Consider the following 16,776-nt stretch of genomic DNA (forward strand, 5'->3'; position numbering starts at 1 on the left):
CTTCTTCTTCTTCTTCTTCTTCTTCTTCTTCTTCTTCTTCTTCTTCTTCTTCTTCTTCTTCAGTATTAACCATATTTTAAAGATGACTTGACTGCTACAGTTCCTACAAAATTAGTCCACTTTTCCAGCCAGGAGGCTGAGTGCCTGATTTTGGACCAAGACTGCCTAAATAGCATCATAGCCCAGAGACTTGCTTTTCTAAATGCTAGACACTCATTTTTTTCTAGAAATCACCTTTTGTAGAACCTTCATAAAAATTTAGCTGGGTTTTCTCAAGGCAGCATAAATCTATTTTGTGGTTGGTCTGGTCCTGCTATATATTCAAATGCTAAATTCTGTACCCCAAGATTTGGTTGCTCCAAGATGAGTATATTCCCATTTACACTAGCCTTGGTTACACTAACCTTGCTCCCCAATTTAAAGTTAATAGGTTAACAAAAATCTAGAGCCTGTGATTGGACAGCAGGGAGAAAATGGTGGGACCTGAGGATCAAGTGAGGGGTCTCAGGAGAGAAGAGAGGGGATGGAGAAGGAGATGGAGAGAGAAGAAGGTCTCCATGAGGCCAGATGGATCATGAGCATGTGGCCAGAAGAAATGGATCCTGAGCATAACCTGGGTGAGAATGAAAGAGCAAGGAACAGGGGATATATGGCAGAAATGTAGGCTGGAACAGGTAAAGACAAGCCTCATCTATGCTTGTAGCTTGTAAATCAAACACCAGGTTTTTTATATGGGTTAGTTAGAATATATAACTCATTCTACATTTCTAAGTCTGGGGTATATTTATTTCTCTAGTTATATTTCTGATGGCTATGTTTCCTTATTTCCATGTCTGGACATGCTGTATTTATTTAGGAGGTTTCCCTGTCGCTAGTATGAATATACTAATTGAAATCAACATTTTGCTTAATACAGTGGACAAAAATGAATTATTTTTGTATTCTTGTAGTCATTGAAATATTTTATGTAGAAATAATTTAAGTGTATTTTTGACTTAAAAGTTTTCACCTTATTCTCTATTTTATTATAAACATGAAGAACAAGAAGTACACAAGCTTGGGGTTATTTTTCTGCTTCACTTTAGTATTCTCATTGTTGGGTTGTTTTTTTTTTTTGGTTTTTTGAGACAGGGTTTCTCTGTGTAGCTCTGGCTGTTCTGGAACTCACTCTGTAGACTAGGTTGGCCTCAAACTCAGAAATCCACCTGCATCTGCCTCCCAAGTGCTGGGATTAAAGGCATGTGCCACCCAACCCGACCTAAATATTATGTCTTAATTTTCATTAATGGCCAGAAATAATTGGATATCTCTTTGTTCATTAAATTAAAAACTACCACTGAGATTTTTCAACCTTTCTTTTTTTATTAGATATTTTCGTTATTTACATTTCAAATATTATGTCCTTTCCTGGTTTCCCCTCCGAAAATCTCCTATCCCATCCCCCCTCCCCCTGCTCACCAACCCATGCACTCTTGCTTCCCTGTCTTGGGATTCACCTATACTAGGGCATCAAGCCTTCACAGGACCAAGGGCCTTTCTTCCAATTGATATTCAGGAAGGCAATCTTCTGTTACATAAGCTTCTGGAGCCATGAGTCCCACCATGTATACTCTTTGGTTGGTGGCTTAGTCCCTGGGAGCTTTGGGAGTACTGGTTGGTTCATATTGTTGTTCCTTCTATGGGGCTGCAAGCTCCTTCAGCTCCTTCGGTCCTTTCTCTAGGTCTTCCACTGAGGACCTTGTGCTCAGTCCAATGGTTGGCTGAGAGGATCCACCTCTGAATATGTCAGGCACTGGCAGAACCTCTCAGGAGACAGCTATATTAGACTCCTGTCAGCAAGCACTTGTTGGCATCCACAATAGTGTCTGGTTTGGGTGACTCTATGGGATGAATCCCTACATGGAACAGTCCCTGGATGCTCTTCCCTTCATTCTCTGCTCCATACTTTGTCTTTGTATCTCCTCCCATGGGTATTTTGTTCCCCCTTCTTTGTTTGTTTGTTTTTTTTTTTATTTTTGATTTCTAAAAGCCAAATTTAATAAATTAATAACTGCATGCCAGGTAAAAATATAAATTTATAGTTGAAAACCAATAACTTAACAGAAAATGCTGTGTGGTGTATTTTTATTGATAGCTTACTGAAGTAACATGTCTGAAACACATCTTGTTTCTGCTGAAGACAAAGCACTATATCAGAGGATGAGGAAGAAGCTGGAAAGGAGCCGTTGTAGAGTTGGCATATGGTACAGGGATGGTAATGTAAACAGCCAGGGCACTGCTTGTATATGTGTGTGCGTGTGTGTGCAAGCATCAGAAACCATGGGCATGGACCCCAAAAGCAAAGTCGTGACACTTCCCTCTGGGAAGCATGCTGGGCGACAACCACAGACAACCCAGGACAGAGAGGTGGTGCAGGCACATGTCTTGTGATTCCTCGATATGGGGTTTCCTCGGCAAAATGGGGTAATCACGTAGTAACCTGAGTTTCTCTTAACATGATAAAGACCCAGGACTACCAGGACCAGAAAATGTGTGTTCACTGTTTTACAAGGACAGCTGAGTGGTGCTATAGAAATGACAGGAAGTTCCTTCATTTTAATCTGGGAATTTGGTCAAACCTCTGACGAAGAAACAATTCAGCTAATGAAGCTAATTAAATTACTAGAAAACATTCCTTCATCTGTAAACCATTTCTTTTCTCCTCAAATCAAAACTCTAAAATAAAGTGTCTTCATTTTTGATAAGCAGCTCTACCACCAGTCTCTGATAGCGTACGTTGTTCAGGGCAGCCATGGGGTCTAGCTCTGGTGATCTCATGAGGGTTGGGCCAAACAAGATCCCAAGGTTCTCTGCGCTCATCAGATTCTCCTTCTCGTGAAGGGTCACTCTCTTGAGATGTGCCACATGCGTCTCGCAGTGGGCAGGCGGCAGCGATCTCAGTGCTTCATGAAGGGTCTCCAATTGCTCATCAGGGTCCATAATTTCTACAACACTAAGGAGAGAGATGCTCTAGCAGAAAACTGATGTGAATGCTCATGAGGAGCTCTTCTGGGATGCTTCTGTAAAGCTAGTGAAAATGGTTTCTCATAGCCAAAATATAGCTGTCCAAGGCCACCTTAGGTTCAGTGTGCCAATACAGTTTAATGGGCTTTTTCCCCTTGAGGGTCTTAGGGTCTGTTTCCCTCTTCTAAGAAGGACCGAAGTATCTTCCTTCTTCTTGAACTTAATTTGGTCTGTGAATTGTATCTTGGGGTTCCAAGCTTCTCGGCTAACGTCCACTTGCCAGTGAGTATATACCATTTGTGTTCTTTTGTGATTGGGTTTCTTCACTCAGGATGATATTTTCTAGTTCTATCCATTTGTTGAAGAATTTCATGAAGTCCTTGTTTTTATTCGCTGAGTAATACCCCATTGTATAAATGTACTACATTTTCTGTATCCATTCCTCTGTTAAGAGACATCTGGGTTGTTTCACTTTCTGGCTATTATAAATAAGGCTGCTATGAACATAGTGTAGCATGTGTCCTTATTACATGTTGGAGCATCTCCTGGGTACATGCCCAGGAGTGGTATAGCTGGGTCCTCTGGTAGTATTATGTCTAATTTCCTGAGGAACCTCCATCTGATTTCCAGAGTGGTTGTACCAGCTTGCAGTCCAACCAACAATGGAGGAGTGTTCCTCTTTCTCCACAGCCTCGCCAGCATCTACTGTCACCTGAGGTTGTGATCTTAGCCATTCTGACTGGTGTGAGGTAGAATCTCAGGGTTGTTTTGATTTGCATTTCTCTGATGACTAAGAATGTCGAGCATTTTTTTAGGTGCTTCTCAGCTATTTGATATTCCTTGGTTGAGAATTCTTTGTTTATCTCTGTACCCCAAACTTCTTGTTCAAATTCTTCATTACAGATATCCTTAAGAGCTAAGAACGCTTCCAGTGAATTTACAATCTACTAGAAGATGAGATATCTATAATTATTTGTGCTGTCTTTTAACCCAATTGCTAAGAAGGTAGTGTTAATGTTCAAAATTGCTAATTCTGTTTTTCCCTAGTCATGAAGTTGTATAATTTTCTTATTTGCTATCTTAGTATAGTTTTGTTTTAAAAATTGATCACAAATTAAGGTTTTTTTTATTTCTTAAGTTGTTTTTTGTTTATTTCTATACTTCATTTTAAAATTCTTCAACTACTTTCTGGATATAAAATTGATACAGCAAGAAATGCAAGTATAAAGAAATATTTTAATGAGTCAATTTTCCCCTAGTACATGTAGCATGTAGGAATAATTTTCTTCACAAATATTAAATTTTAATGTGAATTTGATGGATTTTTATTAATTTTATTCTTGATTCATGATTATTATGGTTTTATAGTGACTGTCTCTAAATCACATTTTAAAATGAAATTAAATATTTAGTAGGATATATTTTCATTTTGATTAACATTTTTGCTTATGGGCATGTAGCTGATATTGACAATAGACACAATAAGCAGTAAGTGGCCAAAATAGGATCAGAAAAGTCCTGCAAAGAGAAAAGTAATCTAGTATTTTATATTCTGTTTTGATTGTAAAGGCTGTGAAGTCAATGTAGAGAACATATAAAATGAAATTAATTATTAGTGGACTATATATCCAGAAAGGAATTCAAACCCAGAATATATAAAAAGGAATCTCCAAATGGAATACTAAATAAAACCATAACCACAACATCAAACATTTGATTTTAAAATGAACATTCTAAATAAACCCTATTCCAAAAGAGGAATTCAAATGACTATTAAGGGTAGGAACAGCATCTAACATCAAAAAGTTATTAGGAAAATATAAATGAAAATCTCAGTATATAATGTAGGTGAAAATGGCAATTATCAAAAAAGACTAAAATGGCTTAAGATTGGAACTTATGTGCAGGCCAGGAGTAGTTAACTTGCTTTTAGTGTGCAAAGCTTCAAGGCCATGAGTTTAATCCCTAACTGCAGCAGCAGCAACAGTGCAACAACAACAACAACAACACACACATACCAACACACACACTGTATTATACACATGTACCATATGTACTGCTACAAAAGGTTTTTAGAATCTCAGAAGATAGTTTACTTTTCTACTTTATTTATTCAATTAAAATTTTATTATACCATATACCACTGAAAGTATAGAAAATATGATATTTTTTGGCACTATACAAATTGTTTTCCCCATAATTGTGTAAAATAGCAAATGGTCTTTGTTTTTTGGATTTCTCATAATTCAACTAAGCTTACTTATTTTGTGTAAATTTAATTTATAATGAAATATAATTGATTTTGCTCAAAGTTTTGATGTTGGAGATTTCCCACCCATTTCTTAACTTTGTATGGGAACATCACTGCAGGAAGAGTTGTATAACAAATACTAATAGATAGTAAAACTCACAACATTGGTGGGTGTTTGAAGTGACCTGGCATTTGTGTCATCAATGCTTCAGAAAGCACTGAGTCATTTTATTAGTATAAATATCTATCCTGAAAGTCAATAATGAGCACTGAGAGCGTTTGTGAAATTCCATTGACTTTTGAAATTGCAGAATATTTCCATCTCCCCCGGCCTGGATGGTGCTGTGTCTGTGTGTCTTCCAATAAGCATCTCTCCTCAAATTGTTTCAATGTCACTAAATAAAATGAAACAGGAAAATCCCTTGTGTCTCCTCTGCCCTTCAGAATGAAAACTATGACCTTGTCACATTTATAGAAAGCTAATACACCTGGAAATATTCAAGACAGTTCTTTGGCTAGAACTGTAGCTTTCATTTACATTTCGGAAATTATTGCAAATGTAATTTGACATCTTTATTTTTTTAAAAGAACTACATTGTATTAATAATTGGATCATTTGTGAATGAAGTAATCTTTTCCCATTCTGATGCTTTTATAGAACACTTATTTTATCTTTAATGACTTGGAACCATTTTCCTCTTCCTGGAGAGGACATTAAGCTTTTGTTAAACTGCAATTCTCTCCCTCTGCTGTCTCCTCCTCTCCTCAGTGCCAGAAACATCCTGAGCTGGGAGGCAGCACGCTCACTCCATTTTCTCAGCTACATTGTCTCAAGTACCTTTGTTCCATGCAGGTTTCTTACTGTCTACTGAGAACGGCATTCTTTAAACTTTATCACATTATTTTTCCTTTTAGTACGTTTGAAAACTTTGGATTTTCCTTTTATGGGAGAAAGGATGTAAAGCTACAGAAAAATACTATAGATTTCTCTTCTGTTACTTCAAAGAGCAGAAGGACAGGTGAGAGCTCAGACAGCTCAGCACATCCCTGGTTTGTTGTAAGAAATGACTGGAATTCGGCAATGTTAACAGTTCTAGCCTTTTGTGGGAAGCTATCAAAGGAAATTGAGCAGTGAGAGTAATTGCATTGAACACCCTAGACCTGGGTTAGTGCTACCTTTTGTATTCAGGCTACAAATCAGCTTAAATGTATCACAGTGGTAAGGTTTCTAAGTGTGGCTTCTTCTCTCTTTCAGTCATACTCCTGTACTATTACTGGCTTATAAGAATACATGTGGTCTTCCAGCTTGCCATCAGTCTTAAATTGCTTGATAATAGGGACTATAGTTTGTGTGACTAGGTGCCTGTAACATCCCGCATATTTCTCAGCAATATCAAAGTTGAATGAGTGAATGAATGACTGTAAGGAAAACATTAGATTCTTTCAAGTATGTGACTTGGAGACATTGAATGAAACCTATCTGTAGTTCTTCAGGTTTTGTAGGTTTCATTTTTATTTCTCTCACAGACTCACAAAGTATTGCATGATAGAATATATATATTATACATTTATAATATATATATATATATATATATATGTATATATGGTTTGTCTAAATGACAAGATTAATTTGATAATCCCCAATAGGGTATGAATGTAGGCTTTAGAATCACCAGAAAGATATTTAGCAAGTTCATTGTTATTGATGAAGCATTGTTGAATGTCAACTTTGAAGAATGTTTTATTTCAAGAGTTATCAGTACCAACTATTTGTGTGAGGGTTATCTTATTTATACTTTTCACTTCCTATGACCTCACAGATTAGATAAGAGCTGAATATTTTCTTGAGTTAAAAAGCTAAGGGCAGGAAGTCCTATGATATTGAGGATGTAGAACACTTGGGATGCTCACGCACTGCCACAGGAGTTGTGCATTGTTAGAGAGACGTCTGAACACCTGATCGCATCTGACTTTAAAGCTGAGTGTATTCATGCTATGCTGCTCAGCGATGGCACTAAAATGTACAAAGCTGATAGATGTAAATCCATATATTCATCAGCAGATGCTTATGTACAAGGAATTTGTAATTGTCTCCAACTGGAAAAAAAAACAAAAATCCTCACAGTAGGATGCAGATGGCTGTCTGTACTAGAATGAGACAGTCGTAAACCTATGCAATAATCATGACGGATGAGACACATCACAATGCTGACGAATATGTGTACAACAATAATACAGTTGAATGAAATTGAAGACCTGAATGTCTACAAATTTTACTTCATCAGTAAAATGACTGGGGTCCTTTTGCTCTGCATGACTGGAAGTCACAAATAAGTGTGGAGAGGTATTTGAAAGTTGGTGGTCCGGGGCTTATGAAAGTCAAAGGACTGTGGTCTGGCAAGCAGGTTCAGAAGCTCATAGCGACACGTCTTGAGAACAGAAACTTGTGTTTCCTGAATTAGAAACCAGAAACATCAAGAACACTTTAATAGAGGTGCACATCACGGAGGCTTATAATTTAATTGTCCATAGCTGCTTTCTGCGGCAGCTACTGGTAGAAGTCAGTGCATCTTGTCCTTAAAGTTCCCAGGCCTGTTTCTGTCTGCAGCTGCCCTCTTCCTGCTGCTGCCCCTGGAAAGGCAGTGACTGCTTTTTCTGCTGTTCTTCTGTTGCTTCATCTGTTTCCCAGCTCAGCACACCCTATCTGTGTAAGACATAAAAGACATTGAAAGTTGACAAAGAAAATACCTTTTGGGAGAAGACTTTTACTAGGCCTAATGTTGTAACAGCAGTGGGCAATGGACTAGAAGACAGCTCTGCTGACTGTGTATATAACCAGGAATAAGCACATGCTCTTTTCACTAACCAGTGGCTATTCCTGAAGACTCTCTTTGCATCAATCATCAGCTTTTCACTGAGTGAACTATTTCGTCATGAAACATAGGCTTCTGGGGTTATCTAATCATAACCAGCACTTGTGTTGTTTGGGATACTTGCCATCTAAGGCTGGAAAAGGCTGTCTGGAGTAGTCCTATTGGGCAAGGTTTCCTGGAGTAGGCATTGAGACTTTGGTCCAGAGGTCTATTCAATTGAAATGTTTTCAGAATGATCGTAGTGTTCAAAATAGCTGTGCTGTTGGGATAGAAGAAGTATTGTTTCCAGATAGAGGGCAACTCACGTGACGGTTCTCTGCTCTTGGCTGCAATGCTGAAGGGTTTGTATACTGTCATTCAAAGGCCTAAGTAGCCTACTTCAGGTAGGTGTCAAGGGGTGCTCATGCTAAAAGACTAGAGAACTCACGCAAGACTAACATTTCTAACAATATTTCTAAAAGTGCTTAGGCTCTGCCCCAGTGTCCTGGGGAGAGTTGGATATCTCTCATGACTCTCTGTATGAATTGCACATATATAAATTTCAATGAAAAAAACTAATCAATGGGCTCAAGAGATAGTTCAGTCAGTATATTGCTTGCTCCAAAATCATAAAGAGCAGAGTTGAACCCATAGAACCCCATAAAAAGCCAACTCTGGCAAGCATTTGTAATCCCTGTGCTGGGGAGAGAGAAACAGAATGCCTGAGGCTCACTGGCCAGCCAGCCTTGGATAATTCTCAGATCCACATCATATTGAGATACCCTCATTGAAAACCGAGGTGAATAGTACTAGATGATATCACCGGAATTGACTCCTGCCCTCCACATATGTCAACATACATAAGTTGCCTTCCACATGTGTTAACTGGCATACACATACACACACATTGTGGTAGTTTGAATAGGTTTGGCCTCTATGGACTCATGTGTTTGAATGCTTGCCCACTGGGAATGACACTATTAGGAGGTATGGGCTTGTTGGAGTAGGTATAGCTTGGTTGGAGGAATTGGGTCACTGTGGGAGTGAGCTTTGAGATGTATTTTCTTAAACTCTATTTTGTGTGGAATTCTAGACTTCTCCTGGTTCCCTGCAAAAGACAGTCTCCTCTTGGCTACCTTCAGATAAAGATGTAGAACTCTTAGTTCCTCCAGCATCAAGTCTGCCTGCTTGCTGCCATGTTTCCCAGCATGATGTTAACCAGCCTTATTAAATGTTTTCCTTTATAAGAGCTTGCTGTGGTCATGTTCCTTCATAGCAATAAAATCCAAAGACATACAGACACACACACACACACACACACACACACACAAACACACACACATACACGCAAACACACACAAAAATATACAGAGAGAGACATAGAAAAAGAAAGAGAAAGAGTGAGACAGAGTGATACACAGAGAGACAGAGACAGAGAGACAAAGACAGAGAGACAGAGACAGAGAGGCAGAGGCAGAGGCAGAGGCAGAGAGGGTTAGTGGTTTCAGAGCCCTGAAGTGTGGACACCTTTGGAAGTAGGGAAAGTAGTAATGGGGATGGAAAAAAGCAGGACACTGAGAGCACTACTAACATCATTGCTCATTCTGAACAGTGGCTTTCCAGGTACACTCAATTTGTGGTGATGCTTGATGCTGTGTCTATGGACAGTCTCCAGGGACTTGACCTGACTCGGGGTAGAGAAGTAATGAAAGACACAAGGGCACAGACATGTACAAAGAAAGCTGATGTTGGGTGGTCTGGGCTCTCAGATGGAGAAACAACAGCATCCTAGAAGCTCAGAATGTTTATGAAATACAGTCAAACAAGGAGGCAGGGTTATTGCATACAGCTGAACAAGGATGTGGTGTTATTACACAAAAAGAAAGAGGCAGGGTTTATGGGGTACAAATGGACCAAGGAGACAGACTTAGCAAATCTTAGTCGGCACAGTTTCTGTAGGTGAGCTGTCTTCATGCTATACATTTCTAGAAGAAAAAAGGACTATGCTTGATGGATACACCACCAACACCCACAATATACCAGAGAGAAGCCTTTGCCATTTTCTTCTGAGACTCATTCCCAGAGGAAAAGCTTTGCCGTTCCTCCATGGAGCTGACATAACCATGACAATGTCAGGGATACACAGTCACTCAGGACTTCTCTCATCCAGAAATTTCCCTTCCTTTCTTCAGTTTGAATCATGCAGCTATGATCAATGTATTTTCTTGTATGTTTAATATATTTCATTGTAAATTAAATATGAAACTAAAATACAAAATCAAAATAGTAATAGTTGCAGATTTCTCAAGTGTAAATTATGAATGCTGGTTAAAAAATATAATTCTACCATCATTTAACAAAAACTGTAGAATTTGCCTTTGTTAAGCCTCTGAAATTTTTTCACTACTAGGTTTTGGTATCCATTCTTTCTATTGATGAGTACCAGCATGAAAACTTCATGAATAGAAATGGTAACATTTTTTGTCCTCCTTCAACAAGTGCAAAATGAGAAAGAACACATATGTCTTTTATTTTCCTGACACACTATTGCTTCCAAACATCTTCATGTCACTATATATGTGATATATTTTTCATAATTCATTCATAAATTGGCTTAACTAGTGACAGCAGCATCACAAAAATATCACTGAACTTTGTGAAGACAATTAACTGATAGTACTTTGTTTTTTTGAGAATGTGTTTATTATTCATCTAATTTTCTTTTTAAACAATAACAGTGAGGGCTGTGAGATTGCTCACTGTATAAAGATACTTGATGTCAAATCTGGTGACCTGAGCTTAATCCTAGGAAGGCAAATTCTTCTGTTCAGAAGTTCAGAAAGGTCTAACTACAAAACGACCAATGCTGTAAATCATTCATTGTGTGTACAGAGATTTGGAATATCTGTATAAACTTTTTGGCTTTTATTAATGTTTGATTGTTTGTGATGATGAGTGCTATGATTATGTGGGTGCTATGGAAACCAGAAGAGGATGTTAGATCCCTGAGAGATAGTTACAGGTGTTGGTGAGCTACCCAAAGTTGGGTGCTCAGAACTGAACAATTGTCCTTGGAAGAACAAGAGGCAATCAACTGTGCCACCTCTCTTCAGTCTCAATAATGGTATGGTCTTTTGGTCTACCAAAAGTCAACAGACCTATTTTTTCCTGTTTGTTAGCATCCAAGAAACCCCTGCATTTTTCAGTTTATTTGCCGCAAAGGTGAGAGAGGAATCAGAAAACACTATTACTGAGTGAGTAGGAATTACCCAAAATATAAACCTTCGACATAAATTTACATGGCATTTAACTGTGTGAATATTTACTCCTGCCAAAGGAAGCTAGGAAGATTTAGGAAACAGGTAATATAAAACTGTCTCAACCTTTAGAAAGTAGGCACCCTTTGAAATATGCTCTACTTCAAAACATTAATTCTGAGTGGTCATTTAAGCAGAGTTAATTGCTCTTGTAAAGTTGGGTAGTCAGTAAGGATTGTTTAAGAGTTTAATATATTGTGTTTCTCAGAATGAGAACAAAAATTTAGTCTTCCATAAAACTCACTTCATGGGCAAGATCAATACTTGCAAACATAATACAGACAACACAAGCCATAATAAAAGCCAAGGTTATGACAGTATATGTATAAATGTTGTTAATTAGAAATGTCTTTCTTGGACCATGTGATGCTCAACAGACGAAAAGAAGTGCTTATTGTGACAGCATGAAAACCTGAGTTCAAGACCCAGAAACCCGTATTGAAAACCCAGATGTAGCTATGTACAGTTTTAATCCCAGCATTCTTCGGTGGAATGGGATGTAGAGATAAGAAAATTATCCAAAAACTTTGGAAAGATTGCCTAGGACAGTGGTCCCCAACTTAGGGGTTGTGACCCCTTTGGGTGTCAAATCACACCTTCACAGGAGCTGCACATCACCTCCCCTGCATGCCAGATATTTAAATTGTAACTCGTGACAGTATCAAATTACCGCTTTAAACTAGCAACAAAATATTTGTATGGTTGGGAGTTACCAGGACATAAGGACGTGTACTAAAGGGTCCCAGCATCAGGAAGATGGAGAACCACCGGCCTTCATAATAAAACATTGTGCAGGAGGAGAAACAACAAGAGCACTGCTGTCCGAGTCTAACAGAAAGAAGCATCTGGACAGATGAACAGCTCTTGTCTTCTCGCCCAAGACTGAGCCTTGGTTCCTAGCCCCTGGCAGCCTGCAATCATTTGTAGCTTCAGTTCTAGTGGGTGCTAATATCCTCCTGTGGCCTCTGTTGGTACTCGGCACATGCAGTGCATATTACAACTCCCTGTGTGTAAGCAGTCTTACAAAGATCAAAATACGTTTTAAGTAAATTAGAAAGATAGAACTGAAAAACATATCCCGTGACCCTCACATGTGTGTTATGGCATGTACAAGGGAACATTTACACATACACAAACAACCACAGACTGATAACAGTAGTAGTAGTACTAGTAATGAAATTTTTTTTTTAAAAGTGCTAAACTCTATAGTGGTTTTTAAAAGGAGAGACAAAATCTTCACATATTTAGAGTTTTCACACAAAGAGTTACATTAGCTGAAATGATTATGATTGGATTTCTCATAGATTTTTTTCTCTCTTCAATTTAAATTAAAGTTTTGTACTATTTCATTGTAATTGAAGTACTGTTTTAACAATATGAGCATTTGCTGCAAGGTACATACAAGGTCTTGCTGTTGGCCAGTAATACAATCATTTATGTTTATTTTTTTAGTGACAGATTGCAGTATGTGCTTCAGAAGTGTATGTATGAATGGATAAAAGCCTGCAGTAATGACAAGATGAAGATTTCCAAAATTAGTTCTTAGAAAGACAAGGGATTAATAAAGTCCATTTACCATTATCTGTGATAATGAGACATTGTATAACACAACAATGTGAATCATTGTTTAGTCTCCATGGTCTCATCCTCTTTACTAATACTTTATAACTATGGGCATTGACAAGTGGTAGAGGTGGTTGATATTCTGCCTTTTATGCCACTCTCTAGTGAGCAATTAATATCCTTAAAGAGAGCAGTCAAAAGATCTGGAAAATCCTCATATTGGATAACCAGTGTTTTTAAAATACAGAGTTAATTTAGTAAAAATATTATCAGAGTATCTTTCTCAGAATGGCTTGAATAAAAGCATTTCCAATGGCAGTGTATTTCTCAGAAATACTATTATCGACCAACTCAGAATTTACACCACTAATATTATTTCCAGTGAATTTGTAAAGAAGATATTCATATGGCTGGAGAAATGATTCAGTAGTTAGAGAACTTCTTCCAGAAGACCTGGATTCCATTCCTGCATCTACACAACAGCTCACAAAGGTCTACAACTCTAGTTATAGGGGATCTGATGCCTTCTTCTGGCTTCCAAGGGTACAGGCATGTACATGGTGGGTGCAGGCAAAATACCCATACAAAATACCCATAAAGTAAGATAAGATAAAATAAAATAAAATAAAATAAAATAAAATAACAATTTAAGAAAAGGAAGACATGTAGTTCCACGTGCTACTCTATTTTGAAGAATCCGATGGAATACTGATATTTAAAGCGAACATTCTTATTTATTTCCAACAACTTACTATGTTAGTGGGTTCTTTCTTGCACTGGTAATCCTTTTCAGCCTTTCTTCTTCTCTCTCTCCCTTCCTCCTCCTTCCCTTCTTCCTTCCACCCCTTCCTTCCTTCCATCCCCCTTGTTCCCTCCCTCCTTCCCACTCTCTCTCTTCTTCCCTTCCTCCCTCCCTCCTGTTCCCCATCTCTATTTCTATTATTGCTCGTACCTGCTTTTCTCAGCAGTATGATGACTTCAATGATATAGAGATATCCCTAAAGATGGGATCTGGAATGTTCTGCGAATGTGCTTGTATGAAAGGCTTGCTGCCCGCAGTAGTGTTTCTGAAGGGTCGTAGAATCTTTAAGAGGTGGAACAGGAAGAGGCCCTTTGGTCATTGTGATGTGTGCATTTGCAGGGACTGTGGGGCCCCAGTCCTTTCTTCTCTCTTTTGTTTCCTGGCTACAGGTTATATGGAATTACTTTGTCACGAGTTCTTAGAGCTCTTGTCATTAGTCAAGACTTTTTTTTTTTTTTATTGCCATGCTACATACCCAAAAGTAGTGTTACCATCTAATTTGGGGCCAGAATTGTTTAAACTGTAAAGTTTAGTCATATTTCTTTATAAGTTACAATTTACAGTCACCATAGAAAGCTGACGAATTCAGATGCCTTGGTTGACCATGAAGCCTGGGGGAGTGTGCTAAACGATCATTCCAGACAAAGAAGATAATAAAAAAAAAAAACAAGAAAAGATGTCTTTGAAATATGTATCTGGGATGGAGACAACAGGACAATGTTTCTGTAATATAAACTGGAATGTATGGAAATGGAAAAAGTGTATAGAAGCTGAGAAAGTAAATGCACTTTACAATAACACTCTGGCAATGCTGTAGAGAGACGAAGGTCAACATAAGAATAACAGCTAGAAGTTGTAAGATGCTGCAGAGGTAAGGGTTTTGACATAATCTGATAGAGGACTATGGGTACAGGTCAGAGAGTTCAGTGCATAGTTAGGAGGTCAAGCCAAAGATATTATTAGACGGTAGAGTGGAGCAGTCTAAATACAATCTATTGAAGAATAAAGGATGAGTTCAAGTTGCAGTTAGAATAAGTCAGTAAGATGGTCAAGCAGGAGGTTGTTTGATGGGTATACATTTTAAGAGAGGAGGTACAGAAAACACACATTTGAGATCAGGGATAGCCTCCATTTCTGTCGATCTGTCAGTGGGTGGGTTTCCAGGTGTAAGAGACTGTGATGAAATGAAGGACAGGAAATAGCATTTAAGTTTCAGGGCTTGTCCCCCAATATTCTGGAATATACTTTCTGGTAAGATGGCAGGATACATTCATTCTTTTTGGATGTTGAAATAACCATAGGATCCTATGTAGTCATCAAAATGAGATTAGAGGTCACACATATCACTACCCGTATGTTACTTTCCACCCTTATCCTGGATGCTTCAGATAAAGATTTTGCTTTCAGTAATAATTCTGGGAGCAAAGACCCACGGTTTTCACTAGTCTGTAATCTGATTCATCCTACTCTTACATACCCTATACTCTTTATTGTGAGTGTAAGAAGTGTGAGAAAGATGTGGAGGAACAGGGCAGTGGAAGTGGAGGCTCACATTGTTTGACATGTAGCACAAATGAGAAGCAAGCCTTGGTTTCACTTCCAAAATTATAGTATTCTTTATTGCAGAATAATCTAGCCTCATATTTTTATTGACACACTGTATATAACTCTTTGATGCTAAAGTGCTATTGACTTATTAGATATTTCCTGACATCAAGGCAGGCATTGTCTGTATACCTAAGATATAATTTGCATAAAAGAAAAAACATGTTTAGATTCAAGTAATATGTGATAGTTTGAAAATACAAACATGAGTGAGTGTTTATTTCTCTGAGTGTGCATATATCACATAAATATATCTTATTTATATATCAGTATCTTCCTGTACATGTATTTCATTCACTATGTCTTTAAAATAACTTCCTGCCCTTGCATGAATTCTGTTAATCTAGACTCTACTGGTTTACCTGTTTTATATGAATGGATCCTAATGTTGGGTTAAATATTTCTTCATGAACAATGTTGCAAGTGTCATTTCACTTACTTCTGTGTAGTAAATGTAAATGTATCCTTGAACTACTTCAGGGAAAATTTATGATAGATAGCTATATATCTTTAATATTTTAGTAGATGTCATTCAATTGATTTTTTATAAGAACAGTGCTTGAGAACACATATTTGCCCTAATAATGCCAATATGTTATATCATAAATGTAACTTATTTTTGAAAAATTGAAGGCATAAAACTGCAAGATTTGTGTTTCCATATCATTGCATTTCTTTCATCATCAAAGAGACATCTTTGAATAAGATTAAAATACTCTGCATTGGTTTCTGCTACCAGAGCATATGATTTGTCTACTTTTAGGTAAAAATAATTTTCCTAAGACTTTGAAATATAACTTTGTAAAGTGATTTTATTGTTATAAAAATTTCAAAATGTTTCTCCAACTATAATTTTAATTTTACTGAAATTTTGGTCATTTTGTCATACATAAATACTGCATTTTTATTCAGTATTCTGATTCCTTACCATTTTTATCTTCTGCTTATGCATGGTAGTTAACATCCTGCTCTAGTTTATGAAAAGGAAATATTTACTTTTCTAGAATATTTATGTTTTTATCTGTATAGTTCAATACTTAATCCTCTTGGAATTTTGGCATTATCGGATATAAGAGATAAGACTAACTAACCTGGTTTGAATTGGGTTCTTGTCTCTCTTTGGTTAACTTTTATATTGTCTATTTTTAAAGTATTATTCAGATACCTGATTAATATTATTTTGAATCATTTTTCTATTAGAGAAAGTTATGGCCATTATCTATTTTAGTTAAAAGCTACTCAGAGGAGCTGAAAGAGAGAATCCAATTGTCACATGGAAACTACTAAACTCTACTGTAAGGAACACATTGATTTTACTTTAGAGTTAAGCACTAACTTCACCTTGGTGATAATGTGAATTTGAAGGCATAATTACTTGATGTC

At 37.4% G+C, this 16,776-nt stretch overlaps 1 long non-coding RNA gene across 1 annotated transcript; it reads right to left on the reverse strand.

Moving 5' to 3' along the window:
• Nucleotides 1–7,703: 7,703 nt before the first annotated feature.
• On the reverse strand, nt 7,704–14,080 carry LOC116094757. Its single transcript, XR_004120294.1, has 2 exons — nt 13,939–14,080; nt 7,704–7,958 (listed from the first exon to the last, which is right to left on the reverse strand). It is a non-coding gene; the product is annotated as an uncharacterized LOC116094757 (long non-coding RNA).
• Between the last annotated feature and the right edge of the window lie 2,696 nt (nt 14,081–16,776).

This window comes from Mastomys coucha, unplaced genomic scaffold, assembly GCF_008632895.1.
Source record: "Mastomys coucha isolate ucsf_1 unplaced genomic scaffold, UCSF_Mcou_1 pScaffold17, whole genome shotgun sequence".
NCBI lineage: Eukaryota > Metazoa > Chordata > Mammalia > Rodentia > Muridae > Mastomys > Mastomys coucha.